This window comes from Amia ocellicauda, unplaced genomic scaffold, assembly GCF_036373705.1.
Source record: "Amia ocellicauda isolate fAmiCal2 unplaced genomic scaffold, fAmiCal2.hap1 HAP1_SCAFFOLD_147, whole genome shotgun sequence".
Lineage (NCBI taxonomy): Eukaryota > Metazoa > Chordata > Actinopteri > Amiiformes > Amiidae > Amia > Amia ocellicauda.
Genome location: NW_027102710.1, coordinates 140223 through 163653, shown reverse-complemented (window position 1 = coordinate 163653; position 23431 = coordinate 140223). Strand labels below are relative to the sequence as shown.

General features: G+C 43.0%; 14 non-coding genes and 23 pseudogenes across 14 annotated transcripts; all 37 read left to right on the top strand.

The window, feature by feature from the left end:
* Window positions 1-165: 165 nt before the first annotated feature.
* On the top strand, window positions 166-284 carry LOC136722887 (uncharacterized; annotated as a pseudogene).
* Window positions 285-499: 215 nt separating this feature from the next.
* LOC136722936 (5S ribosomal RNA) lies at window positions 500-618 on the top strand. The gene has a single exon (XR_010806560.1). It is a non-coding gene; the product is annotated as a 5S ribosomal RNA (ribosomal RNA).
* A 210-nt stretch (window positions 619-828) lies between these two features.
* LOC136722961 (uncharacterized) lies at window positions 829-947 on the top strand (annotated as a pseudogene).
* A 227-nt stretch (window positions 948-1174) lies between these two features.
* LOC136722874 (uncharacterized) lies at window positions 1175-1293 on the top strand (annotated as a pseudogene).
* Window positions 1294-1503: 210 nt separating this feature from the next.
* Window positions 1504-1622, top strand: LOC136722928 (5S ribosomal RNA). Its single transcript, XR_010806554.1, has one exon. It is a non-coding gene; the product is annotated as a 5S ribosomal RNA (ribosomal RNA).
* Window positions 1623-1836: 214 nt separating this feature from the next.
* Window positions 1837-1955, top strand: LOC136722900 (uncharacterized; annotated as a pseudogene).
* A 215-nt stretch (window positions 1956-2170) lies between these two features.
* On the top strand, window positions 2171-2289 carry LOC136722942 (uncharacterized; annotated as a pseudogene).
* Window positions 2290-2844: 555 nt separating this feature from the next.
* Window positions 2845-2963, top strand: LOC136722890 (5S ribosomal RNA). The gene has a single exon (XR_010806536.1). It is a non-coding gene; the product is annotated as a 5S ribosomal RNA (ribosomal RNA).
* A 216-nt stretch (window positions 2964-3179) lies between these two features.
* Window positions 3180-3298, top strand: LOC136722911 (5S ribosomal RNA). Its single transcript, XR_010806538.1, has one exon. It is a non-coding gene; the product is annotated as a 5S ribosomal RNA (ribosomal RNA).
* A 212-nt stretch (window positions 3299-3510) lies between these two features.
* On the top strand, window positions 3511-3629 carry LOC136722891 (uncharacterized; annotated as a pseudogene).
* Window positions 3630-3844: 215 nt separating this feature from the next.
* Window positions 3845-3963, top strand: LOC136722906 (uncharacterized; annotated as a pseudogene).
* A 210-nt stretch (window positions 3964-4173) lies between these two features.
* Window positions 4174-4292, top strand: LOC136722901 (uncharacterized; annotated as a pseudogene).
* A 209-nt stretch (window positions 4293-4501) lies between these two features.
* Window positions 4502-4620, top strand: LOC136722959 (uncharacterized; annotated as a pseudogene).
* Window positions 4621-4847: 227 nt separating this feature from the next.
* Window positions 4848-4966, top strand: LOC136722875 (uncharacterized; annotated as a pseudogene).
* Window positions 4967-5176: 210 nt separating this feature from the next.
* On the top strand, window positions 5177-5295 carry LOC136722927 (5S ribosomal RNA). The gene has a single exon (XR_010806553.1). It is a non-coding gene; the product is annotated as a 5S ribosomal RNA (ribosomal RNA).
* A 214-nt stretch (window positions 5296-5509) lies between these two features.
* Window positions 5510-5628, top strand: LOC136722898 (uncharacterized; annotated as a pseudogene).
* Window positions 5629-5843: 215 nt separating this feature from the next.
* Window positions 5844-5962, top strand: LOC136722941 (uncharacterized; annotated as a pseudogene).
* Window positions 5963-6517: 555 nt separating this feature from the next.
* On the top strand, window positions 6518-6636 carry LOC136722878 (5S ribosomal RNA). The gene has a single exon (XR_010806535.1). It is a non-coding gene; the product is annotated as a 5S ribosomal RNA (ribosomal RNA).
* Window positions 6637-6852: 216 nt separating this feature from the next.
* Window positions 6853-6971, top strand: LOC136722902 (5S ribosomal RNA). The gene has a single exon (XR_010806537.1). It is a non-coding gene; the product is annotated as a 5S ribosomal RNA (ribosomal RNA).
* Window positions 6972-7183: 212 nt separating this feature from the next.
* Window positions 7184-7302, top strand: LOC136722889 (uncharacterized; annotated as a pseudogene).
* Window positions 7303-7517: 215 nt separating this feature from the next.
* Window positions 7518-7636, top strand: LOC136722905 (uncharacterized; annotated as a pseudogene).
* A 210-nt stretch (window positions 7637-7846) lies between these two features.
* LOC136722886 (uncharacterized) lies at window positions 7847-7965 on the top strand (annotated as a pseudogene).
* A 209-nt stretch (window positions 7966-8174) lies between these two features.
* Window positions 8175-8293, top strand: LOC136722894 (uncharacterized; annotated as a pseudogene).
* A 214-nt stretch (window positions 8294-8507) lies between these two features.
* Window positions 8508-8626, top strand: LOC136722944 (uncharacterized; annotated as a pseudogene).
* A 215-nt stretch (window positions 8627-8841) lies between these two features.
* LOC136722907 (uncharacterized) lies at window positions 8842-8960 on the top strand (annotated as a pseudogene).
* A 221-nt stretch (window positions 8961-9181) lies between these two features.
* Window positions 9182-9300, top strand: LOC136722960 (5S ribosomal RNA). Its single transcript, XR_010806562.1, has one exon. It is a non-coding gene; the product is annotated as a 5S ribosomal RNA (ribosomal RNA).
* Window positions 9301-9516: 216 nt separating this feature from the next.
* Window positions 9517-9635, top strand: LOC136722926 (5S ribosomal RNA). Its single transcript, XR_010806552.1, has one exon. It is a non-coding gene; the product is annotated as a 5S ribosomal RNA (ribosomal RNA).
* Window positions 9636-9845: 210 nt separating this feature from the next.
* Window positions 9846-9964, top strand: LOC136722897 (uncharacterized; annotated as a pseudogene).
* A 215-nt stretch (window positions 9965-10179) lies between these two features.
* Window positions 10180-10298, top strand: LOC136722934 (5S ribosomal RNA). The gene has a single exon (XR_010806559.1). It is a non-coding gene; the product is annotated as a 5S ribosomal RNA (ribosomal RNA).
* A 210-nt stretch (window positions 10299-10508) lies between these two features.
* On the top strand, window positions 10509-10627 carry LOC136722872 (uncharacterized; annotated as a pseudogene).
* A 225-nt stretch (window positions 10628-10852) lies between these two features.
* On the top strand, window positions 10853-10971 carry LOC136722948 (5S ribosomal RNA). Its single transcript, XR_010806561.1, has one exon. It is a non-coding gene; the product is annotated as a 5S ribosomal RNA (ribosomal RNA).
* Window positions 10972-11187: 216 nt separating this feature from the next.
* On the top strand, window positions 11188-11306 carry LOC136722876 (uncharacterized; annotated as a pseudogene).
* A 210-nt stretch (window positions 11307-11516) lies between these two features.
* On the top strand, window positions 11517-11635 carry LOC136722952 (uncharacterized; annotated as a pseudogene).
* A 225-nt stretch (window positions 11636-11860) lies between these two features.
* Window positions 11861-11979, top strand: LOC136722923 (5S ribosomal RNA). Its single transcript, XR_010806549.1, has one exon. It is a non-coding gene; the product is annotated as a 5S ribosomal RNA (ribosomal RNA).
* A 210-nt stretch (window positions 11980-12189) lies between these two features.
* On the top strand, window positions 12190-12308 carry LOC136722922 (5S ribosomal RNA). Its single transcript, XR_010806548.1, has one exon. It is a non-coding gene; the product is annotated as a 5S ribosomal RNA (ribosomal RNA).
* Window positions 12309-12524: 216 nt separating this feature from the next.
* On the top strand, window positions 12525-12643 carry LOC136722953 (uncharacterized; annotated as a pseudogene).
* A 6490-nt stretch (window positions 12644-19133) lies between these two features.
* LOC136722916 (U5 spliceosomal RNA) lies at window positions 19134-19248 on the top strand. Its single transcript, XR_010806543.1, has one exon. It is a non-coding gene; the product is annotated as a U5 spliceosomal RNA (small nuclear RNA).
* The last annotated feature ends 4183 nt before the right edge of the window (window positions 19249-23431 follow it).

The window sequence follows — 23431 nt, the reverse complement described above, 5'->3', positions numbered from 1 at the left end:
GGAGATATAATTTAAGTATTGTACACGTACCCAGCTACTGTCAACACCCTTTGCTGCACTGATATTTTTCCATCCATTTTTTTTTTTTTATTTTTTATTTTTTTTGCTTGAAGTTCTGTCAATACCCGCCAACCTTTAAGAGACATCATGCAGCCAGGCATCTCGGCTTGCGGCCACACCATCCTGAACGTGCCCGATCTCGTCAGATCTCGGAAGCTAAACGGGGCAGGACCTGGTCAGTACATGAATATGAGACCTCCTGGAAATACCTGGTGCTGCAAGCTTTTACGTCTCCTGGGTAACTTTATCGTAGCTCTTAATACTCTCTATCTGTCTGGAGGAGATATAATTGAAGTATTGTACACGTACCCAGCTACTGTCAACATCCTTTGCTGCACTGATATTTTTCCATCCATTTTTCTTTTTTTTTTTTTTTTCTGCTGGAAGTTCCGTCAATACCCGCCAACCTTTAAGAGACATAATGCAGCCAGGCCTCTCGGCTTGCGGCCACACCGTCCTGAATGCGCCCGATCTCGTCAGATCTCGGAAGCTAAACGGGGCAGGGCCTGGTCAGTACTTGGATGGGAGACCTCCTAGAAATACCAGGTGCTGCAAGCCTTTTACGTCTCCTGGGTAACTTCATCGTAGCTCTTAATACTCTCTTTCTGTCTCCAGGAGATATAATTGAAGAATTGTACACGTACTAGGCTACTTTCAACACCCTTTGCTGCACTGGTATATTTCCCTCTATTTTTCTTTTTTTTTTTTGCTGGCAGTTCCGTCAATACCCGCCAGCCTTTAAGAGACATCATGCAGCCAGGCATCTTGGCTTGCGGCCACACCATCCTGAACGTGCCCGATCTCGTCAGATCTCGGAAGCTAAACGGGGCAGGACCTGGTCAGTACATGAATGTGAGACCTCCTGGAAATACCTGGTGCTGCAAGCTTTTACGTCTCCTGGGTAACTTTATCGTAGCTCTTAATACTCTCTATCTGTCTGGAGGAGATATAATTGAAGTATTGTACACTTACCCAGCTACTGTCAACATCCTTTGCTGCACTGATATTTTTCCATCCATTTTTCTTTTTTTTTTTTTTTTTTTTTTTTTTTTTTGCTGGCAGTTCCGTCAATACCCGCCAGCCTTTAAGAGACATCATGCAGCCAGGGCTTTCGGCTTGCGGCCACACCGTCCTGAACGCGCCCGATCTCGTCAGATCTCGGAAGCTAAACGGTGCAGGGCCTGGTCAGTACTTAAATGTGAGACCTCCTGGAAATACCAGGTGCTGCCAGCTTTTTACGTCTCCTGGGTAACTTCATCGTAGCTCTTAATACTCTCTTTCTGTCTGGAGAAGATATAATTGAAGAATTGTACACGTACCCGGCTACTTTCAACACCCTTTGCTGCACTGGTATTTTTCCCTCTATTTTTCTTTTTTTTTTTTGCTGGCAGTTCCGTCAATACCCGCCAGCCTTTAAGAGACATCATGCAGCCAGGCATCTTGGCTTGCGGCCACACCATCCTCAACGCTCCCGATCTCGTCAGATCTCGGAAGCTAAACGGGGCAGGGCCTGGTCAGTACTTGGATGGGAGACCTCCTAGAAATACCAGGTGCTGCAAGCTTTTTACGTCTCCTGGGTAACTTCATCATAGCTCTTAATACTCTCTATCTGTCCGGAGGAGATATAATTGAAGTATTGTACACGTACCTAGCTACTGTCAACACCCTTTGCTGCACTGATATTTTTCCATCCATTTTTTTTTTTTTTTTTTTTTTGCTTGAAGTTCTGTCAATACCCGCCAACCTTTAAGAGACATCATGCAGCCAGGCGTCTCGGCTTGCGGCCACACCATCCTGAACTCGCCCGATCTCGTCAGATCTTGGAAGCTAAACGGGGCAGGACCTGGTCGGTACATGAATGTGAGACTTCCTGGAAATACCTGGTGCTGCAAGCTTTTACGTCTCCTGGGTAACTTTATCGTAGCTCTTAATACTCTCTATCTGTCTGGAGGAGATATAATTGAAGTATTGTACACGTACCCAGCTACTGTCAACACCCTTTGCTGCACTGATATTTTTCCATCCATTTTTCTTTTTTTTTTTTTTTTTTGCTGGAAGTTCCGTCAATACCCGCCAACCTTTAAGAGACATAATGCAGCCAGGCCTCTCGGCTTGCGGCCACACCGTCCTGAATGCGCCCGATCTCGTCAGATCTCGGAAGCTAAACGGGGCAGGACCTGGTCAGTACTTGAATGTGAGACCTCCTGGAAATACCTGGTGCTGCAAGCTTTTACGTCTCCTGGGTAACTTTATCGTAGCTCTTAATACTCTCTATCTGTCTGGAGGAGATATAATTGAAGAATTGTACACGTACCCAGCTACTGTCAACACCATTTGCTGCACTGATATTTTTCCCTCCATTTTTCTTTTTTCTTTTGTTTTTTGCTGGAAGTTCCATCAATACCCTCCAGCCTTTAAGACACATCATGCAGCCAGGCCTCTTGGCTTGAGGCCACACCGTCCTGAAGACGCAAGATCTCGTCAGATCTCGGAAGAGAAACTAGGCAGAGCCTGGTCAGTAATTGGATGGGTGACCTCCTGGAAATACCAGGTGCTGAAAGCTTTTTACATCTCCTGGGTAACTTCAGAGTAGCTCTTAATACTCTCATTCAGTCTGGAGGAGATATAATTGAAGAATTGTACATGTACCCGGCTACTTTCAACACCCTGTCCTGCACTGATATTTTTCCCTCCATTTTTCTATTTATTTATTTTTAATTTTTTGCTGGAAGTTCCGTCAATACCCGCTAGCCTTTAAGAGACATCATGCAGCCCGGCCTCTTGGCTTGCGGCCACACCGTCCTGAACACGCCCGATCTCGTCAGATCTCGGAAGCCAAACGGGGCAGGGCCTGGTCAGTACTTGGATGGGAGACCTCCTGGAAATACCAGGTGCTGCAAGCTTTTTACGTCTCCTGGGAAACTTCATCGTAGCTCTTAATACTCTCTATCTGTCTGGAGGAGATATAATTGAAGTATTGTACACGTACCCGGCTACTTTCAACAGCCTTTGCTGCACTGATATTTTTCCCTCCATTTTTCTTTTTTCTTTTTTTTTTTGCTGGAAGTTCCGTCAATACCCGCCAGCCTTAAAAAGACATCATGCAGCCAGGCCTTTCGGCTTGTGGCCACACCGTCCTGAATGCGCCCGATCTCGTCAGATCTCGGAAGCTAAACGGGGCAGGGCCTGGTCAGTACTTGGATGGGAGACCTCCTAGAAATACCAGGTGCTGCAAGCCTTTTACGTCTCCTGGGTAACTTCATCGTAGCTCTTAATACTCTCTTTCTGTCTCCAGGAGATATAATTGAAGAATTGTACACGTACTAGGCTACTTTCAACACCCTTTGCTGCACTGGTATATTTCCCTCTATTTTTCTTTTTTTTTTTTTTGCTGGCAGTTCCGACAATACCCGCCAGCCTTTAAGAGACATCATGCAGCCAGGCATCTCGGCTTGCGGCCACACCATCCTGAACGCGCCCGATCTCGTCAGATCTCGGAAGCTAAACGGGGCAGGACCTGGTCAGTACATGAATGTGAGACCTCCTGGAAATACCTGGTGCTGAAAGCTTTTACGTCTCCTGGGTAACTTTATCGTAGCTCTTAATACTCTCTATCTGTCTGGAGGAGATATAATTGAAGTATTGTACACGTACCCAGCTACTGTCAACATCCTTTGCTGCACTGATATTTTTCCATCCATTTTTTTTTTTTTTTTTTTTTTTTGCTGGACGTTCCGTCAATACCCGCCAGCCTTTAAGAGACATCATGCAACCAGGCCTCTCGGTTTGCGGACACACAGTCCTGAACGCGCCCGATCTCGGAAGATCTCGGAAACTAAATGGGGCAGGGCCTGGTCAGTACTTGGATGGGAGACCTTCTGGAAATACCAGGTGCTGCCAGCTTTTTACGTCTCCTGGGGAACTTCATCGTAGCTCTTAATACTCTCTTTCTGTCTGGAGAAGATATAATTGAAGAATTGTACACGTACCCGGCTACTTTCAACACCCTTTGCTGCACTGGTATTTTTCCCTCTATTTTTCTTTTTTTTTTTGGCTGGCAGTTCCGTCAATACCCGCCAGCCTTTAAGAGACATCATGCAGCCAGGCATCTTGGCTTGCAGCCACACCATCCTGAACGCGCCCGATCTCGTCAGATCTCGGAAGCTAAACGGGGCAGGACCTGGTCAGTACATGAATGTGAGACCTCCTGGAAATACCTCGTGCTGAAAGCTTTTACGTCTCCTGGGTAACTTTATCGTAGCTCTTAATACTCTCTATCTGTCTGGAGGAGATTTATTTGAAGTATTGTACACGTACCCAGCTACTGTCAACACCCTTTGCTGCACTGATATTTTTCCATCCATTTTTTTTTTTTTTTTTTGCTGGAAGTTCCGTCAATACCCGCCAGCCTTTAAGAGACATCATGCAGCCAGGCATCTCGGCTTGCGGCCACACCATCCTGAACGTGCCCGATCTCGTCAGATCTCGGAAGCTAAACGGGGCAGGACCTGGTCAGTACATGAATGTGAGACCTCCTGGAAATACCTGGTGCTGCAAGCTTTTACGTCTCCTGGGTAACTTTATCGTAGCTCTTAATACTCTCTATCTGTCTGGAGGAGATATAATTGAAGTATTGTACACTTACCCAGCTACTGTCAACATCCTTTGCTGCACTGATATTTTTCCATCCATTTTTCTTTTTTTTTTTTTTTTTTTTTTTTTTTTTTGCTGGCAGTTCCGTCAATACCCGCCAGCCTTTAAGAGACATCATGCAGCCAGGGCTTTCGGCTTGCGGCCACACCGTCCTGGACGCGCCCGATCTCGTCAGATCTCGGAAGCTAAACGGTGCAGGGCCTGGTCAGTACTTAAATGTGAGACCTCCTGGAAATACCAGGTGCTGCCAGCTTTTTACGTCTCCTGGGTAACTTCATCGTAGCTCTTAATACTCTCTTTCTGTCTGGAGAAGATATAATTGAAGAATTGTACACGTACCCGGCTACTTTCAACACCCTTTGCTGCACTGGTATTTTTCCCTCTATTTTTCTTTTTTTTTTTTGCTGGCAGTTCCGTCAATACCCGCCAGCCTTTAAGAGACATCATGCAGCCAGGCATCTTGGCTTGCGGCCACACCATCCTCAACGCTCCCGATCTCGTCAGATCTCGGAAGCTAAACGGGGCAGGGCCTGGTCAGTACTTGGATGGGAGACCTCCTAGAAATACCAGGTGCTGCAAGCTTTTTACGTCTCCTGGGTAACTTCATCATAGCTCTTAATACTCTCTATCTGTCCGGAGGAGATATAATTGAAGTATTGTACACGTACCTAGCTACTGTCAACACCCTTTGCTGCACTGATATTTTTCCATCCATTTTTTTTTTTTTTTTTTTTTTGCTTGAAGTTCTGTCAATACCCGCCAACCTTTAAGAGACATCATGCAGCCAGGCGTCTCGGCTTGCGGCCACACCATCCTGAACTCGCCCGATCTCGTCAGATCTTGGAAGCTAAACGGGGCAGGACCTGGTCGGTACATGAATGTGAGACTTCCTGGAAATACCTGGTGCTGCAAGCTTTTACGTCTCCTGGGTAACTTTATCGTAGCTCTTAATACTCTCTATCTGTCTGGAGGAGATATAATTGAAGTATTGTACACGTACCCAGCTACTGTCAACACCCTTTGCTGCACTGATATTTTTCCATCCATTTTTCTTTTTTTTTTTTTTTTTTGCTGGAAGTTCCGTCAATACCCGCCAACCTTTAAGAGACATAATGCAGCCAGGCCTCTCGGCTTGCGGCCACACCGTCCTGAATGCGCCCGATCTCGTCAGATCTCGGAAGCTAAACGGGGCAGGACCTGGTCAGTACTTGAATGTGAGACCTCCTGGAAATACCTGGTGCTGCAAGCTTTTACGTCTCCTGGGTAACTTTATCGTAGCTCTTAATACTCTCTATCTGTCTGGAGGAGATATAATTGAAGAATTGTACACGTACCCAGCTACTGTCAACACCATTTGCTGCACTGATATTTTTCCCTCCATTTTTCTTTTTTCTTTTGTTTTTTGCTGGAAGTTCCATCAATACCCTCCAGCCTTTAAGACACATCATGCAGCCAGGCCTCTTGGCTTGAGGCCACACCGTCCTGAAGACGCAAGATCTCGTCAGATCTCGGAAGAGAAACTAGGCAGGGCCTGGTCAGTAATTGGATGGGTGACCTCCTGGAAATACCAGGTGCTGAAACCTTTTTAAATCTCCTGGGTAACTTCAGAGTAGCTCTTAATACTCTCATTCAGTCTGGAGGAGATATAATTGAAGAATTGTACATGTACCCGGCTACTTTCAACACCCTGTCCTGCACTGATATTTTTCCCTCCATTTTTCTATTTATTTATTTTTAATTTTTTGCTGGAAGTTCCGTCAATACCCGCTAGCCTTTAAGAGACATCATGCAGCCCGGCCTCTTGGCTTGCGGCCACACCGTCCTGAACACGCCCGATCTCGTCAGATCTCGGAAGCCAAACGGGGCAGGGCCTGGTCAGTACTTGGATGGGAGACCTCCTGGAAATACCAGGTGCTGCAAGCTTTTTACGTCTCCTGGGAAACTTCATCGTAGCTCTTAATACTCTCTATCTGTCTGGAGGAGATATAATTGAAGTATTGTACACGTACCCGGCTACTTTCAACAGCCTTTGCTGCACTGATATTTTTCCCTCCATTTTTCTTTTTTCTTTTTTTTTTTGCTGGAAGTTCCGTCAATACCCGCCAGCCTTAAAAAGACATCATGCAGCCAGGCCTTTCGGCTTGTGGCCACACCGTCCTGAATGCGCCCGATCTCGTCAGATCTCGGAAGCTAAACGGGGCAGGGCCTGGTCAGTACTTGGATGGGAGACCTCCTAGAAATACCAGGTGCTGCAAGCCTTTTACGTCTCCTGGGTAACTTCATCGTAGCTCTTAATACTCTCTTTCTGTCTCCAGGAGATATAATTGAAGAATTGTACACGTACTAGGCTACTTTCAACACCCTTTGCTGCACTGGTATATTTCCCTCTATTTTTCTTTTTTTTTTTTTTGCTGGCAGTTCCGACAATACCCGCCAGCCTTTAAGAGACATCATGCAGCCAGGCATCTCGGCTTGCGGCCACACCATCCTGAACGCGCCCGATCTCGTCAGATCTCGGAAGCTAAACGGGGCAGGACCTGGTCAGTACATGAATGTGAGACCTCCTGGAAATACCTGGTGCTGAAAGCTTTTACGTCTCCTGGGTAACTTTATCGTAGCTCTTAATACTCTCTATCTGTCTGGAGGAGATATAATTGAAGTATTGTACACGTACCCAGCTACTGTCAACATCCTTTGCTGCACTGATATTTTTCCATCCATTTTTTTTTTTTTTTTTTTTTTTTGCTGGACGTTCCGTCAATACCCGCCAGCCTTTAAGAGACATCATGCAACCAGGCCTCTCGGTTTGCGGACACACAGTCCTGAACGCGCCCGATCTCGGAAGATCTCGGAAACTAAATGGGGCAGGGCCTGGTCAGTACTTGGATGGGAGACCTTCTGGAAATACCAGGTGCTGCCAGCTTTTTACGTCTCCTGGGGAACTTCATCGTAGCTCTTAATACTCTCTTTCTGTCTGGAGAAGATATAATTGAAGAATTGTACACGTACCCGGCTACTTTCAACACCCTTTGCTGCACTGGTATTTTTCCCTCTATTTTTCTTTTTTTTTTTGGCTGGCAGTTCCGTCAATACCCGCCAGCCTTTAAGAGACATCATGCAGCCAGGCATCTTGGCTTGCAGCCACACCATCCTGAACGCGCCCGATCTCGTCAGATCTCGGAAGCTAAACGGGGCAGGACCTGGTCAGTACATGAATGTGAGACCTCCTGGAAATACCTCGTGCTGCAAGCTTTTACGTCTCCTGGGTAACTTTATCGTAGCTCTTAATACTCTCTATCTGTCTGGAGGAGATTTAATTGAAGTATTGTACACGTACCCAGCTACTGTCAACACCCTTTGCTGCACTGATATTTTTCCATCCATTTTTTTTTTTTTTTTTTGCTGGAAGTTCCGTCAATACCCGCCAACCTTTAAGAGACATCATGCAGCCAGGACTTTCGGCTTGCGGCCACACCATCCTGAACTCGCCCGATCTCTTCAGATCTTGGAAGCTAAACGGGGCAGGACCTGGTCAGTACATGAATGTGAGACCTCCTGGAAATACCTGGTGCTGCAAGCTTTCACGTCTCCTGGGTAACTTTATCGTAGCTCTTAATACTCTCTATCTGTCTGGAGGAGATATAATTGAAGTATTGTACACGTACCCAGCTACTGTCAACACCCTTTGCTGCACTGATATTTTTCCATCCATTTTTCTTTTTTTTTTTTTTTTTGCTGGAAGTTCCGTCAATACCCGCCAGCCTTTAAGAGACATCATGCAGCCAGACATCTCGGCTTGCGGCCACACCGTCCTGAACGCGCCCGATCTCGTCAGATCTCGGAAGCTAAACGGGGCAGGACCTGGTCAGTACTTGAATGTGAGACCTCCTGGAAATACCTGGTGCTGCAAGCTTTTACGTCTCCTGGGTAACTTTATCGTAGCTCTTAATACTCTCTATCTGTCTGGAGGAGATATAATTGAAGAATTGTACACGTACCCAGCTACTGTCAACACCATTTGCTGCACTGATATTTTTCCCTCCATTTTTCTTTTTTCTTTTGTTTTTTGCTGGAAGTTCCATCAATACCCTCCAGCCTTTAAGACACATCATGCAGCCAGGCCTCTTGGCTTGAGGCCACACCGTCCTGAAGACGCAAGATCTCGTCAGATCTCGGAAGAGAAACTAGGCAGGGCCTGGTCAGTAATTGGATGGGTGACCTCCTGGAAATACCAGGTGCTGAAAGCTTTTTACATCTCCTGGGTAACTTCAGAGTAGCTCTTAATACTCTCATTCAGTCTGGAGGAGATATAATTGAAGAATTGTATATGTACCCGGCTACTTTCAACACCCTGTCCTGCACTGATATTTTTCCCTCCATTTTTCTATTTATTTATTTTTAATTTTTTGCTGGAAGTTCCGTCAATACCCGCTAGCCTTTAAGAGACATCATGCAGCCCGGCCTCTTGGCTTGCGGCCACACCGTCCTGAACACGCCCGATCTCGTCAGATCTCGGAAGCCAAACGGGGCAGGGCCTGGTCAGTACTTGGATGGGAGACCTCCTGGAAATACCAGGTGCTGCAAGCTTTTTACGTCTCCTGGGAAACTTCATCGTAGCTCTTAATACTCTCTATCTGTCTGGAGGAGATATAATTGAAGTATTGTACACGTACCCGGCTACTTTCAACAGCCTTTGCTGCACTGATATTTTTCCCTCCATTTTTCTTTTTTCTTTTTTTTTTTGCTGGAAGTTCCGTCAATACCCGCCAGCCTTAAAAAGACATCATGCAGCCAGGCCTTTCGGCTTGTGGCCACACCGTCCTGAATGCGCCCGATCTCGTCAGATCTCGGAAGCTAAACGGGGCAGGGCCTGTTCAGTACTTGGATGGGAGACCTCCTAGAAATACCAGGTGCTGCAAGCTTTTTACGTCTCCTGGGTAACTTCATCGTAGCTCTTAATTCTCTCTTTCTGTCTCCAGGAGATATAATTGAAGAATTGTACACGTACCCGGCTACTTTCAACACCCTTTGCTGCACTGGTATATTTCCCTCTATTTTTCTTTTTTTTTTTTGCTGGCAGTTCCGTCAATACCCGCCAGCCTTTAAGAGACATCATGCAGCCAGGCATCTCGGCTTGCGGCCACACCATCCTGAACTCGCCCGATCTCGTCAGATCTTGGAAGCTAAACGGGGAAGGACCTGGTCGGTACATGAATGTGAGACCTCCTGGAAATACCTGGTGCTGCAAGCTTTTACGTCTCCTGGGTAACTTTATCGTAGCTCTTAATACTCTCTATCTGTCTGGAGGAGATATATTTGAAGTATTGTACACGTACCTAGCTACTGTCAACACCCTTTGCTGCACTGATATTTTTCCATCCATTTTTCTTTTTTTTTTTTTTTTTTGCTGGAAGTTCCGTCAATACCCGCCAACCTTTAAGAGACATCATGCAGCCAGGACTCTCGGCTTGCGGCCACACCGTCCTGATTGCGCCCGATCTCGTCAGATCTCGGCAGCTAAACGGGGCAGGGCCTGGTCAGTACGTGGATGGGAGACCTCCTAGAAATACCAGGTGCTGCAAGCCTTTTACGTCTCCTGGGTAACTTCATCGTAGCTCTTAATACTCTCTTTCTTTCTCCAGGAGATATAATTGAAGAATTGTACACGTACCCGGCTACTTTCAACACCCTGTGCTGCACTGGTATATTTCCCTCTATTTTTCTTTTTTTTTTTTGCTGGCAGTTCCGTCAATACCCGCCAGCCTTTAAGAGACATCATGCAGCCAGGCATCTCGGCTTGCGGCCACACCATCCTGAACGCGCCTGATCTCGTCAGATCTCGGAAGCTAAACGGGGCAGGACCTGGTCAGTACATGAATGTGAGACCTCCTGGAAATACCTGGTGCTGCAAGCTTTTACGTCTCCTGGGTAACTTTATCGTAGCTCTTAATACTCTCTATCTGTCTGGAGGAGATATAATTGAAGTATTGTACACGTACCCGGCTACTTTCAAAACCCATTACTGGACTGATATTTTTCCCTCCATTTTTCTTTTTCTTTTTTTTTTTTTTTTTTTTTTGCTGGAAGTTCCGTCAATACCCGCCAGCCATTAAGAGACATCATGTAGCCAGGCTTCTCGGCTTGCGGCCACACCGTCCTGAATGCGCCCGATCTCGTCAGATCTCGGAAGCTAAACGGGGCAGGGCCTGGTCAGTACTTGGATGGGAGACCTCCTAGAAATACCAGGTGCTGCAAGCTTTTTACGTCTCCTGGGTAACTTCATCGTAGCTCTTAATACTCTCTTTCTGTCTGGAGGAGATATAATTGAAGAATTGTACACGTACTAGGCTACTTTCAACAGCCTTTGCTGCACTGATATTTTTCCCTCCATTTTTCTTTTTATTTAATTTTTTTGCTGGAAGTTCCGTCAATATCCGCCAGCCTTTAAGAGACATCATGCAGCCAGGCCTCTTGGCTTGTAGTCACACCGTCCTGAACGTGCCCGATCATATCAGATTTCGGAAGCTAAACGGGGCAGGGCCTGGTCAGTACTTGGATGTGTGACCTCCTGGAAATACCAGGTGCTGCAAGCTTTTTACGTCTCCTGGGTAACTTCATCGTAGCTCTTAATACTCTCTTTCTTTCTCCAGGAGATATAATTGAAGAATTGTACACGTACCCGGCTACTTTCAACACCCTGTGCTGCACTGGTATATTTCCCTCTATTTTTCTTTTTTTTTTTTGCTGGCAGTTCCGTCAATACCCGCCAGCCTTTAAGAGACATCATGCAGCCAGGCATCTCGGCTTGCGGCCACACCATCCTGAACGCGCCCGATCTCGTCAGATCTCGGAAGCTAAACGGGGCAGGACCTGGTCAGTACATGAATGTGAGACCTCCTGGAAATACCTGGTGCTGCAAGCTTTTACTTCTCCTGGGTAACTTTATCGTAGCTCTTAATACTCTCTATCTGTCTGGAGGAGATATAATTGAAGTATTGTACACGTACCCGGCTACTTTCAAAACCCATTACTGCACTGATATTTTTCCCTCCATTTTTCTTTTTCTTTTTTTTTTTTTTTTTTTTTTGCTGGAAGTTCCGTCAATACCCGCCAGCCATTAAGAGACATCATGTAGCCAGGCCTCTCGGCTTGCGGCCACACCGTCCTGAATGCGCCCGATCTCGTCAGATCTCGGAAGCTAAACGGGGCAGGGCCTGGTCAGTACTTGGATGGGAGACCTCCTAGAAATACCAGGTGCTGCAAACTTTTTACGTCTCCTGGGTAACTTCATCGTAGCTCTTAATACTCTCTTTCTGTCTCCAGGAGATATAATTGAAGAATTGTACACGTACCCGGCTACTTTCAACACCCTTTGCTGCACTGGTATATTTCCCTCTATTTTTCTTTTTTTTTTTTGCTGGCAGTTCCGTCAATACCCGCCAGCCTTTAAGAGACATCATGCAGCCAGGCATCTCGGCTTGCGGCCACACCATCCTGAACGCGCCCGATCTCGTCAGATCTCGGAAGCTAAACGGGGCAGGGCCTGGTCAGTACTTGGATGGGAGACCTCCGAGAAATACCAGGTGCTGCAAGCCTTTTACGTCTCCTGGGTAACTTCATCGTAGCTCTTAATACTCTCTTTCTGTCTGGAGGAGATATAATTGAAGAATTGTACACGTACTAGGCTACTTTCAACACCCTTTGCTGCACTGATATTTTTCCCTGCATTTTTCTTTTTATTTTATTTTTTTGCTGGAAGTTCCATCAATATCCGCCAGCCTTTAAGAGACATCATGCAGCCAGGCATCTCGGCTTGCGGCCACACCGTCCTGAACGTGCCCGGTCTCGTCAGACCTTGGAAACTAAACGGGCCAGGGCCTGGTTAGTACTTGGATGGGTGACCTCCAGGAAATACCAGGTGATGCAAGCTTTTTACGTCTCCTGGGTATCTTCATCGTAGCTCTTAATACTCTTTATCTGTCTGGAGGAGATATAATTGAAGTATTGTACACTTTGTCTTAGGGACAGTCTGGCTAGCAGTGACTGAGTGGTTGACAGACGACAAGCAACGGAATGTACGTGCTCTGTGATGTCATAGCAGTCAGCTGAGAGAGGCTCGTGATGTCATCGCTGAGCTGTCTGTCTGTCTGTCTGTCTCTCTCTCTCTCTTTCTCTCTCTCTCTCTCTCTCTCTCTTCCTCTCAATTCAATTCATTTGTATTGTCAAAGCAATTGGACATACATACATATATATATATATATATATATATATATATATATACATACATACATACATCCATACATGCTAGAAAGTCATTACTATGTTATCTTAAAGGCTAACTAAGCAGAACATATATCATTATAGAACAGAGTTCATAGGTCAACACATGGTTTTAGGGAACAGGCACGTAGGTCATACCGTTTGACAATGTCTCCAAGGTTCTCATCGTAAATAACAAACAGAAATCAAACTATCTTCTGGGCTGACCTTCTAGCTTGACCGTATCTTTCTTAAGTATACAAGAGAGAAAAACAGGTGTAAGAAAATAATTTCTAATTTTCCTTCTACACATATATACATACATACATACATATGTAGCGTTATGTTGGGTGTATTTGGATAAGAGCATTTGGGCTCTGAGCTGAAGCACTGATCTAAAGAAGACCTCTCCCCCCCCAAAGTTATCAGATTTCCTTAGCTCATCAGCTTGGAACTGGTTTGCATCAAAGTGACAGTTTTGGGGAGGATGGCACCGAGAAGAGGCCAAATAGTTTGGAATTCTGCTATGAGATGTCTGGAGAAAGGGGCCTGTAGGTGATAAAAACTCTTTGAAGTGGATGAGAGCCGAAATCCCGACATAGAGCTACGAACCCAGGCCAACCGGCATTTCCAAAAGATGGCATGGATTGACATCAGTCATAAATAAAGCCTCCCTCCAATAGGACACTGGGGGCTGAAACCGAAATCCAATCTCAAGAACTCAGGGACCAATCACCTACTGATCTGACAGACTATAAGGAACAGCGGACAGTCTTTCTCTCTCTCTCTCTCTCACCTGAACCAGAAACTCGCTGCCACAGCTCAACCTGTAGCTCTGTTGCCAGAACCGGAATCAGAAACCAACCAAGTCTTTGCCGGCAACAGAAGAGTTAAACTATGAGAAGGAGATTGAGCGAAGAATTATTTTAAAGGACTTTATTAAATAAATAACTTCACAGACCCACCTGATCAGTGGAGTTTTACAGCTGGACAATTGACTAAGTCGACTGAATACGAAAGTCATTTAAATAGCTATTTGAGTCTTAAGAAACTTGACCCTTGGAACTAACAGGGCCCTGCTTTCCTCAAAGACTTTGTCTTCAAGTAACTACGGTGGAACCCTGCTTACAAAGAAGATTTTGTGCACAACCTTGGAGCCTTCAAACCAGTGGAAAATCTGTTTGGAAAAGACTCTACATTCGCGAAACCCCAACTTCCAGGTGCATCGACTGAGTGGAAGTTCTTGGACAAAGCCGAACCGGACTGCCTTTGTTCCAAACCACACGGACCTCGTGCCGTGTGCTGTTATCTGAGCCCGAAGCCAGAGAGGCCTCTCTGCGACGAAGTTCACATAAGTTTAACAGTTTGGAGTTTGTGATTCATGACATTTGAGAAATCAATTAGAAATGTTAATCTGTGATTCATAACTCTAGAATGTGTAATATCATTTAGTTTTCTTAAATATAAATGTGTGTTGCATTCAACTGTTTTGTTGATAATTTTAGAAATAAAATCTGTCAACGCCGAGAAATATCTTCTCATTCCTGTTTAACTGTTTAGTCTGAAATTGACACAAGTTAATAGACATTAGATTATTGGTGGCCCTGCCTATCCTTAATCATTGAATAATAATCAGTTAAGGGAAATTGTGGTAACAAATAGGATCTTTCTCGGCACCTAAACGTAAATGAGACTGATATATATATAACGAGAAGTTACCTGACATAAATACTAACCTGCGTAGTTATTTAATGTCTGACTAATAATACTAACGAGAGACTCACCTTCGTCTTACTAACCGGTATTGTAGTCAATGTGTTTATAACCTTTTTTGTTTAACGATTTGTTAAACGGAATGTACGTGCTCTGTGATGTCATAGCAGTAAGCTGAGAGAGGCTCGTCATGTCATCGCTGAGCTGGCTGGCTGGCTCTCTGTGTGTGTGTGTGTGTGTGTGTGTGTGTCTCTCTGTCTGTCTGTCTGTCTGTCTCTCTCTCTCTCTCTTACTCTCTCTCTCTCCCTCTCAATTCAATTCATTTGTATTGTCAAAGCAATTGGACATGCATACATACATACATACATATATATGGAAAATAAACAATATGTGTACATCTCTTTCTGCATTAGTGGTGCCCTCACAGATGTGCAAGTTACATGACAGACAGACAGACAGACACACACACACTTTCACACACAGACAGACAGACACAGACACACACAGAAACACACACACATACTTTGACAGACAGACAGACAGACACACGCATATTATGGGTCTTTGTTGGGTAGTGAAATGGGTAGCATCAGTCGCAGTGTGGGTAATGTCAGGGAGCCAATCATAGTCCCCGTTATTTGCATATCGTGGCGCAAAGCATTCTGGGAAAAGCAACTAAACACGTTTAGTCATGTATTTGTCCATAGTTTACACATGAGATGAAAGAGACAGTATGACGTATTGAGCACCTGGGATTCCTCATGTGTATGTGAGGGGCAGAGGAACCGGATCCCAAGTGTGCGTCCCAGGTGCTATAGGTTTCAAAGCATGCAGGGGAATAGGCACCCCACCCTGACACATAAAGAAGACTGGATAGGGAGATATAAATAGCAATGGGGAGACTCTTGTACTTGGTGTGGCTCTATCCATATAGTGGGGCCAGCAGGTGCAGCAATAGAAGCTCAGCCTGGGGAGACTGGATTTAGCATTTCCTCTCCATTTTGATAACTATCCATAATCATTTCTGCAAAATACTTCTATGATACCTATGTATGTTTTTTACTTGTACTATATTATACTATCAAGTATCAGTGTACACATACAATGTGACCTGTTACATTAATACAGAGGCCACGGAAGGCCAGATCACTAATAGCCACTGTCCCCTGATATTACACTTTTTTACAATCACTTTGGCACTCATTTCAGAACCTTGATGTCATTTTTCAAAACTCTAGACACTAAACTCACACCCGATGATCAAAATGCACATTTTTCAAAACTCTAACACTTTTTTACAATTGCTTGGATACAATACACATCAACCTCAGATCATTTGTTCATTGAACTAAAATGACACAACTTAACATCAAAGTATTACCATTTCAAAATGCAATTCACACATTACATCTGAGATCACTGTCTATTCATTTCATTACAAAGATCTAACTATCAATTGATACAGCTGCTCAAAATGATAAGTGACTGTTGCATTACTCTTAATGCATAATTTTATGGAAACTGACAAACAATATTCCATGTTTCGATCATGAAAGTTTCAGGATAATGAGATCCATTGACATCAATAAACGAGGAGCATGAACCAGTTGGACTACATTATCTATGGATGTAATATTTCATCATCATTCATCATCATGTAGCACTTTTCCACACCATGTTTGCAGTGTGGAAGGAAAGTTAGAAATTCTTTCTCTAATACCTGTTTTTCTCTCTTGTATACTTAAGAAAGATAAGGTCAAGCTAGAAGGTCAGGCCAGAAGGTAGTTTGATTTCTGTTTGTTATTTACGATGAGAATCTTGGAGACAATGTCAAACAGTATGATTGAAGTGCCTGCTCCCTAATCCATGTGTTGATCTATGAACTCTGTCCTATAATGATATAAATTCTGCTTAGCTAACTTTTAAGATAACATAGTAATGACTTTCTGATTATAACCAGCTCTTTGATTTTTGTGTATAAAAGCTCTGACTGTTAAAATGAAGGCAGAGCGACTTTGGGATCTACTTGAGTCACTGTTCCTCTCCACGCTGCGTGTATTAAAGGCATTGCAACTAACGCTCCAACCTGGTTGAAGATGATTGTTCTTCCACATCAGATTTGACATTACTGTATGTATGCAGGCCCTTGTAATTGCTTTTCCAATACTGCCAACTGGTTATTGATGATTGATTTCACATTGTGGTACGAGTATCGAGTGAAATGAGTGCTATCCACCCCAGCAACACAGTGATAACATGGAGCCGGCAGGTCATCCAGGTCACAATAGAGGTCAAGCAGTGGGAGGAGGAAGACGTGGTGGTCAAAGGAATGGAAGGGGACATGCACCCCTTCTGAGAGGTGGTCGTGGGCCTCGTCATAGAGGAGGGCTTAGGCCTCACCAGAGAGGCAGCCATGGGCCTCATTTGAGAGGTGTTGGGGGAACGTGGTAGAGGACAAGGCCACGGACCAGACAGCGGCAGCAACAGCAAATAGTGTCCAGTGAAATCCGAGAAATAGTTGTAGAGCATGTTGTAAATCATGGCATGACCATGACTGAGGCAGCTACAATGATTCAATCAAACCTCAGAATCAACTCAGGATCAACTGTGGCCTCAATCATCAGAAATTTCCGTACTGAGAAGCGGCAAGTCTTCAGCATGCACTAAACATTAGGCTACTCTCAATTGTCAAATGACTGTATACTGCATACCAATGTGTAGCACAGAGTATAGTGTGCCTTTTGAAAGAAATGCAGACAGAGTGAAGCAGCTGATGACTGAGTATGTTCAGGTATGTTCAGTTTCAAGATGCCTCTTGTGAAAAATGGTTGTGAGAACCTGAACCTGAACACAGGGCTGATGGAAATTCAGAAGTACAGTAATCAATCCTTTGTTTTACACTAAGCCAGGTGAGGAACACTGCAGTTGACATTTTACTGTAGTTTTGTTCTTTTTTGTAGCTAATTATTGTTGCATGGATTCAAAGAAACCTATGGTGTGATTTGATTGTATTGCATCAATACATTTCAGATTTTGTTCAATGATTCCACTGTGTCTGTAGTATTCTCTCTACTAGTCCTTTTACAGTGATGTATTTATGTGTAGTACCATAATGAAACATGTATCACATATTTTGTACTACAATATTTAATGATTGTACGAACAACTACACAGTGAAACTATCGGTATCTTCTGTGTGGGTGATCTAAATAAATGTTACTATGGTATTTCATGATAAATGAATTATTTGAACCAACAAGTCTGCAAGTGCAAGGTTTCTTTAAAGATATGAATGCACAATGCAATGTTTTGAACATTGGACAGCCTGTGTTACAAGTGATGACCGTTTTGAGTTTTGTGTCTAGAGTTTTGAAAAATGACATCAAGGTTCTGAAATTAGTGACAAAGTGATTGTAAAAAACTGTATATTCATCCTATTTAATGTGCTCTTTTAAAATGTACTTTTCTTTTTTATGTTGCCATTTCTGTTCTACCAATGTTTCAGTTGTTAGCCAAAGATTGACAGAGTACATCTCATACACACAGGCCAGACAGCAAGGATTTCTTTTTGAAATTCAATTACAAATGCTGCATGAACTCATCAATACGATTAGAGCTCCTGAAAGCAATATAACTAACTCACTCTACAGCATCTCATTAGCAGTGAAAAGAAACCAAGAAAGTTGGGACAGTCGACTGTTTACCACTATGTAACATCACCTTTTCTTTTAATAACACTTATTAAGCACTTGGGCACTGAAGACACCACTTGGTTAAGTTTAGCAAGTGGGATTTCCCCCCATTCATCCATTATGCATTTCCTCAGCTGCGCAACTGCACAGGGCCTTCGTTGTCTTAATTTGCACTTCATAGTGCGCCACACATTCTCAATTCGGAGACAGGTCAGGACTGCAGGCAGGCCATGCTAGCACCCGCACTCTCTGCCTACGCAACCATGCGCTTGTAATCTGGGCAGAATGTGGTTTGGCGTTATCCTGCTGAAAAATGCAGGGATGTCCCTGGAAAAGACGATGTCTGGATGGCAGCATATGTTGCTCCAAAATGTGTACATCTCTTTCTGCAAAAATGGTGCCCTCACAGATGTGCGAGTTACATGACAGACAGACACTCATACACACTGTCACACCCACACACACACACACACTTTCACAGACAGACACACGCACACACACTCACTTTCACACAGAGACAGACACACAAACACAGAGACAGACACACACACACTCACTTTCACACAGAGACACACAAACACATACACTTTCACACAGACACACACACACATACATACATACATACATACATATATAAGGAAAAGAAACAATACATTTAAAAATCACAAAAAGATGTAATAAAGTACAGAAAATCTAAATGTAATAAAATGTGATCTTTAATACACACAAATATGTATGGCTGGTCGGATGCGTCTTGGACTCGGGTTCCTCTTCATTACGTATAATGCTTTTGCCTTTTGCTATAGCTTTCCGTGGAGGGGATCGTGGGTGAGTTTGTACCATTCTTGGGAGGCTCTGCCTTGTTGGGGCGGAGCTGTGATCCAGGTGAACAGCAGATCGGACATAGGTGGGCATGTGGGCGGAGGAGGAAGGCCGGTCAAGCAAATAAGCTTGCTAAGGTACGCAGCAGCAGCAAGCAGCCCCACCATCCAGTCAGCCAGCCAGTCTGGCTGGCAGTGACTGAGTGGTTGACAGACGGCAAGCAACGGAATGTACGTGCTCTGTGATGTCATAGGAGTCACCTGAGAGAGATGTTTGTGATGTCATCGCTGAGCTGGCTGGCTCTGTGTGTCTTGCTGGCTGTGTGTGTGTGTGTGAGAGAGAGAGAGACTTTTTGACTTTTATCAGACTTCATTGCCTGTTTGCAACACGCAATAATTCATACAAAAGAAAATAAATAAATAAATAAAAAATAGTGTTCCCCTTTGTTTGTCTCCCCCCAACAAGCATTAACTCCGCCACTGATCTGTACACTTTTAAAGAAAGCAACCCAATACACACAACAAAACAACCATCAAATACTAAACCCTATAAATGAATTACATAATAAAAACCAACTCCCCGTCATACAATTCACAAAGGGCATCATTAATACACCAGACCTGTTCAAAACTCTCCAAATCATTCATCAGCCTGTAATAGTTAAACTCTAGTCTGACTCTGCACTTGACCAGCATGGCAAACACTCTCACTGCATCCTCACTGCCCTCCCCACACACTCTGTTCTTCCTAGTCTTATAGACGGCCATTTTAGCCTGGCCCAGCAAGAAGTTTACCAGCTGGTCCACATGTTTGGTGTTTCTGGTGTATCGCGCCCCTAAAATAAAAACCTTTGTGTTAAAAATCAGGTTAAGATCAGTAAAAAGACGAGTTAAAAGACTAAAAATGGGTGACAACCGAGAGCAAGTGCTGAAACAGTGAAACACGGTCTCTCTCTGAGCACAGAATGGGCAGGCGTCGGACACAGCAGGGTTAAGAACAGTAATAAAAGAATTGACAGCAATAATGGTGTGTAACACCCTCCACTGCAGATTGCCAGCTCTCTTATTGAGGGGGGCTTGTACAGGCTTCTCCAGGCGGGCGCAGTGTCTTCCCCCAGCCCCAGCCTGTAAAGTAATTTTAGGAATCACAAAGAAACAGTTGAAAGTGCTAAATAAGTATTTTGATGCACCATATTAATTTAGGAAATTTACATGTTGTTTTTCATCAGCTTCTGTATCTGATGGCTCCACATCACTGGCTGGATTGACAGCAACGACACTCTAAAAAAAGAAGTGTTAAGTTTGAGCATTCAGGACTTGTTTTGAAGATCCTGAATATCACTGGTCCACAATTTATCTGTGAAACTATGGGTTAATCTCCATATACAAAATACTTTTCACACACACTTTAAATTTACAACTAAATTTACATGTTGATGTCTTTCGTCAGCTTCTGTATTTGATGGCTCAATATAACTGGTTGCATTAACAGCAACGGCACACTACAAGAAAATAACATTATATTTAAACATTCAGGACTGGTTTAGCATCACCTCGAATATCCCTAGCCCTTGAGGTCGATTGTTATTGTGGTCTTCAAGACCAGTGCTTCTCAACCTTAGTCCTGGAGGAGGCCCACTGTCTGCTGATTTTCATTACAACAACATTGTAGGTTATATCAGTGACTGTGGTCCTAAAGTACCCCTAAGCCTGCTGTTTTTTTTCCAGTTGAGCTCTTAATTACCTAATTGGCTTAACTGAAGCCATTTAACCCTTTTCCCAGGTCTTTGGTTGTTGATGAGTTACAAAGAGCTGGATTGTGGCCCGCCATGACTGGAAGTGAAGAACACTCACTCTAGGCCTTTAACTTAATGTTCATATGTAGGGGCCTATCCATCTGATTTGTTTTTGCACATTTATTAACAGAAAAATTGATGGTACGTGAAATCATCTGAGCTGAAAAACATAATGTTCCACCAATAATAAAATAAATGTATTAATTAAAATTATAGAGATAATAGAATGTTCACAGATTATTAGTTCAGAAAATAAAATATTTTTTTATATCTTAAATAGAATTAACACTCAAATCAGTTGTAGGGTAAACAAGGTCTATTTTTTGGATTGATTTTATAATTATACATGTATGGCTGCATGAAGCTTACCTGAGAATCTGATATTTTAGTAACTTTGTTGCTTCTTGTTGGGTAGTCCACGTTTGCCGCCGTTCTTTTTCTGTAAATGTAAATCAAAAGGCAATAATTACATACTGTAATTAAAATACAAAAAGTATAAACATTGTATTATTATTTTTGTATCCTGTTTCTCCATCTCGATGCTGATCTTTTTGGAATTGCATATCTAGGTTTACTTAAATACTGTTTATAAGATTGTAAACTCATCATCCAAATTTCTTCATTTGCCAAACTTTATGTAGTGCGCTTGCAGTTTCAGAAGAAGAAAAAAAACTGTAACAGATGGGATATGTAGTACTTTATACTCGAGTGGTCTATGCGATTACACCCTGTTGGTGTTATTAAGAACGCCGAGTACCAGAATGCAGAGCGGGACTGTTTTTTGTGCCGTGACTTGTCGGGGGAAAAACGGACGAGAAGGTGAAGGTAGTATGGCGGTGATGCACGCGTTGGTGAAGTGGGAAAGCGGGGTCGACAAAGACTCTTACAGCGTGATTCCCACTGCTTGCTTTCGCAATTTTGATTTATTCAGCATTGCTGATGATGACGAAGAGACGACTCGAAACTTCAGAGCAGAGTGGAGAGACACGAACAAACCTCCAAAAGGTGGATGGCCTGTCCATGAAGCGCAGATCATTATGACTGGTAACAATGTTTATTTAAAAAAAAAAACATTAAAGTCTTTACATGCTATTTGATATATACAATCACAGTATATTTGAAATGAATGTTTAAGTTATTAATGTGTTGTACGTCTAACATACTCTTATAACATGGTAGGTGGTGGTGAGGGCGCTAAAAACTCGTCATACTTGACTGGCATTTGTAAGAACGATTTATTGTGTGTTGTGCTTTACAATAAAATCCCCCAAATCACAAAATAAATTAAACCAGATATAATTTAACTTCAGTTTTGATTCAGTGTTGGCTGTTCATCTTAATTTGTATGGTCAAAGCACAGTATTTTTATGACAAATAAATATAATCCCCAAATATCTGTGGACATAATGCAGGGTTTTATTTATTTTATTTTTATTTTAGGAAAAGAAGGCGAACTAAGAAGAAAACTTAATGACCTAACAAAAATGCCCTGTCCTAAAATGAAGAGAGTACCTAAACCAAACAAAAAACTTCAAATTTCAGATGATAGTGACCTTGATGAACCACAGTTACCGGTGAGATAATTACTGCAAATATTAAATAAATGTATTGCAGGATTGTTTTTTTTTAATCATATTCATATATATATATATATTTTCATTTTAAACTCTTTTCCTCTCTGAATACAGCACAAAATAAGAAAGAAAACCGATGGAGCTTCAAGAATTAGATCCCGTCATATTCTACAGACATTTAAAGAGTCCAGTGAAGTTGAGCTACAGCAAAACGTTAAGCAGCTCGAAAAGGAAAACACAAGACTTAAAAATGAAAACCAATGTCTTCGAAACCGTATGGTTGATGGTAAGTTTTTTTATTTATAGCAAATAATTCCTTACCTTGATAAATGTTATTCTTCAGTAATTTAGATTCCAGAGTAATGTATTATAGTTGATCATACTGAAGTAATCTAGAACCACAATACAGACTCTTAATGTGCACTGTCTAATAGTTTAATAATACTGATTATTAAATAAAGTTTTTCAACATAACTTCATAATCCTACATTAATGACTATATGCATTACATTAGACCTGGAAATTCTTGTATTTTATCTTTTTTATTTTTTTCGTAGCTAATGTTAATGACCCACAAAAAGGTCAGTTTGCCAATAACATAGAGCAAGTCTCTCAAGTATAATTGCAGGCATTGATGGTTTTGTTTTCACTTTGCATTAAATATATTACTAGAAATGATTATCATTTAATACTAAGGTTTTTTTCTCCAGAGATTCCAGACCTTTTGGACAATCTGAAAAAAATTGTAACAAAAGCCACATTTATCAGCAATGAAGACAAAAGTGTGTCACCATCAAGTGGTTCTGACAGCCCCACAGCAAATTGTTCTGAATCTGACAAAGAATCACCAAAACAGGTATAAC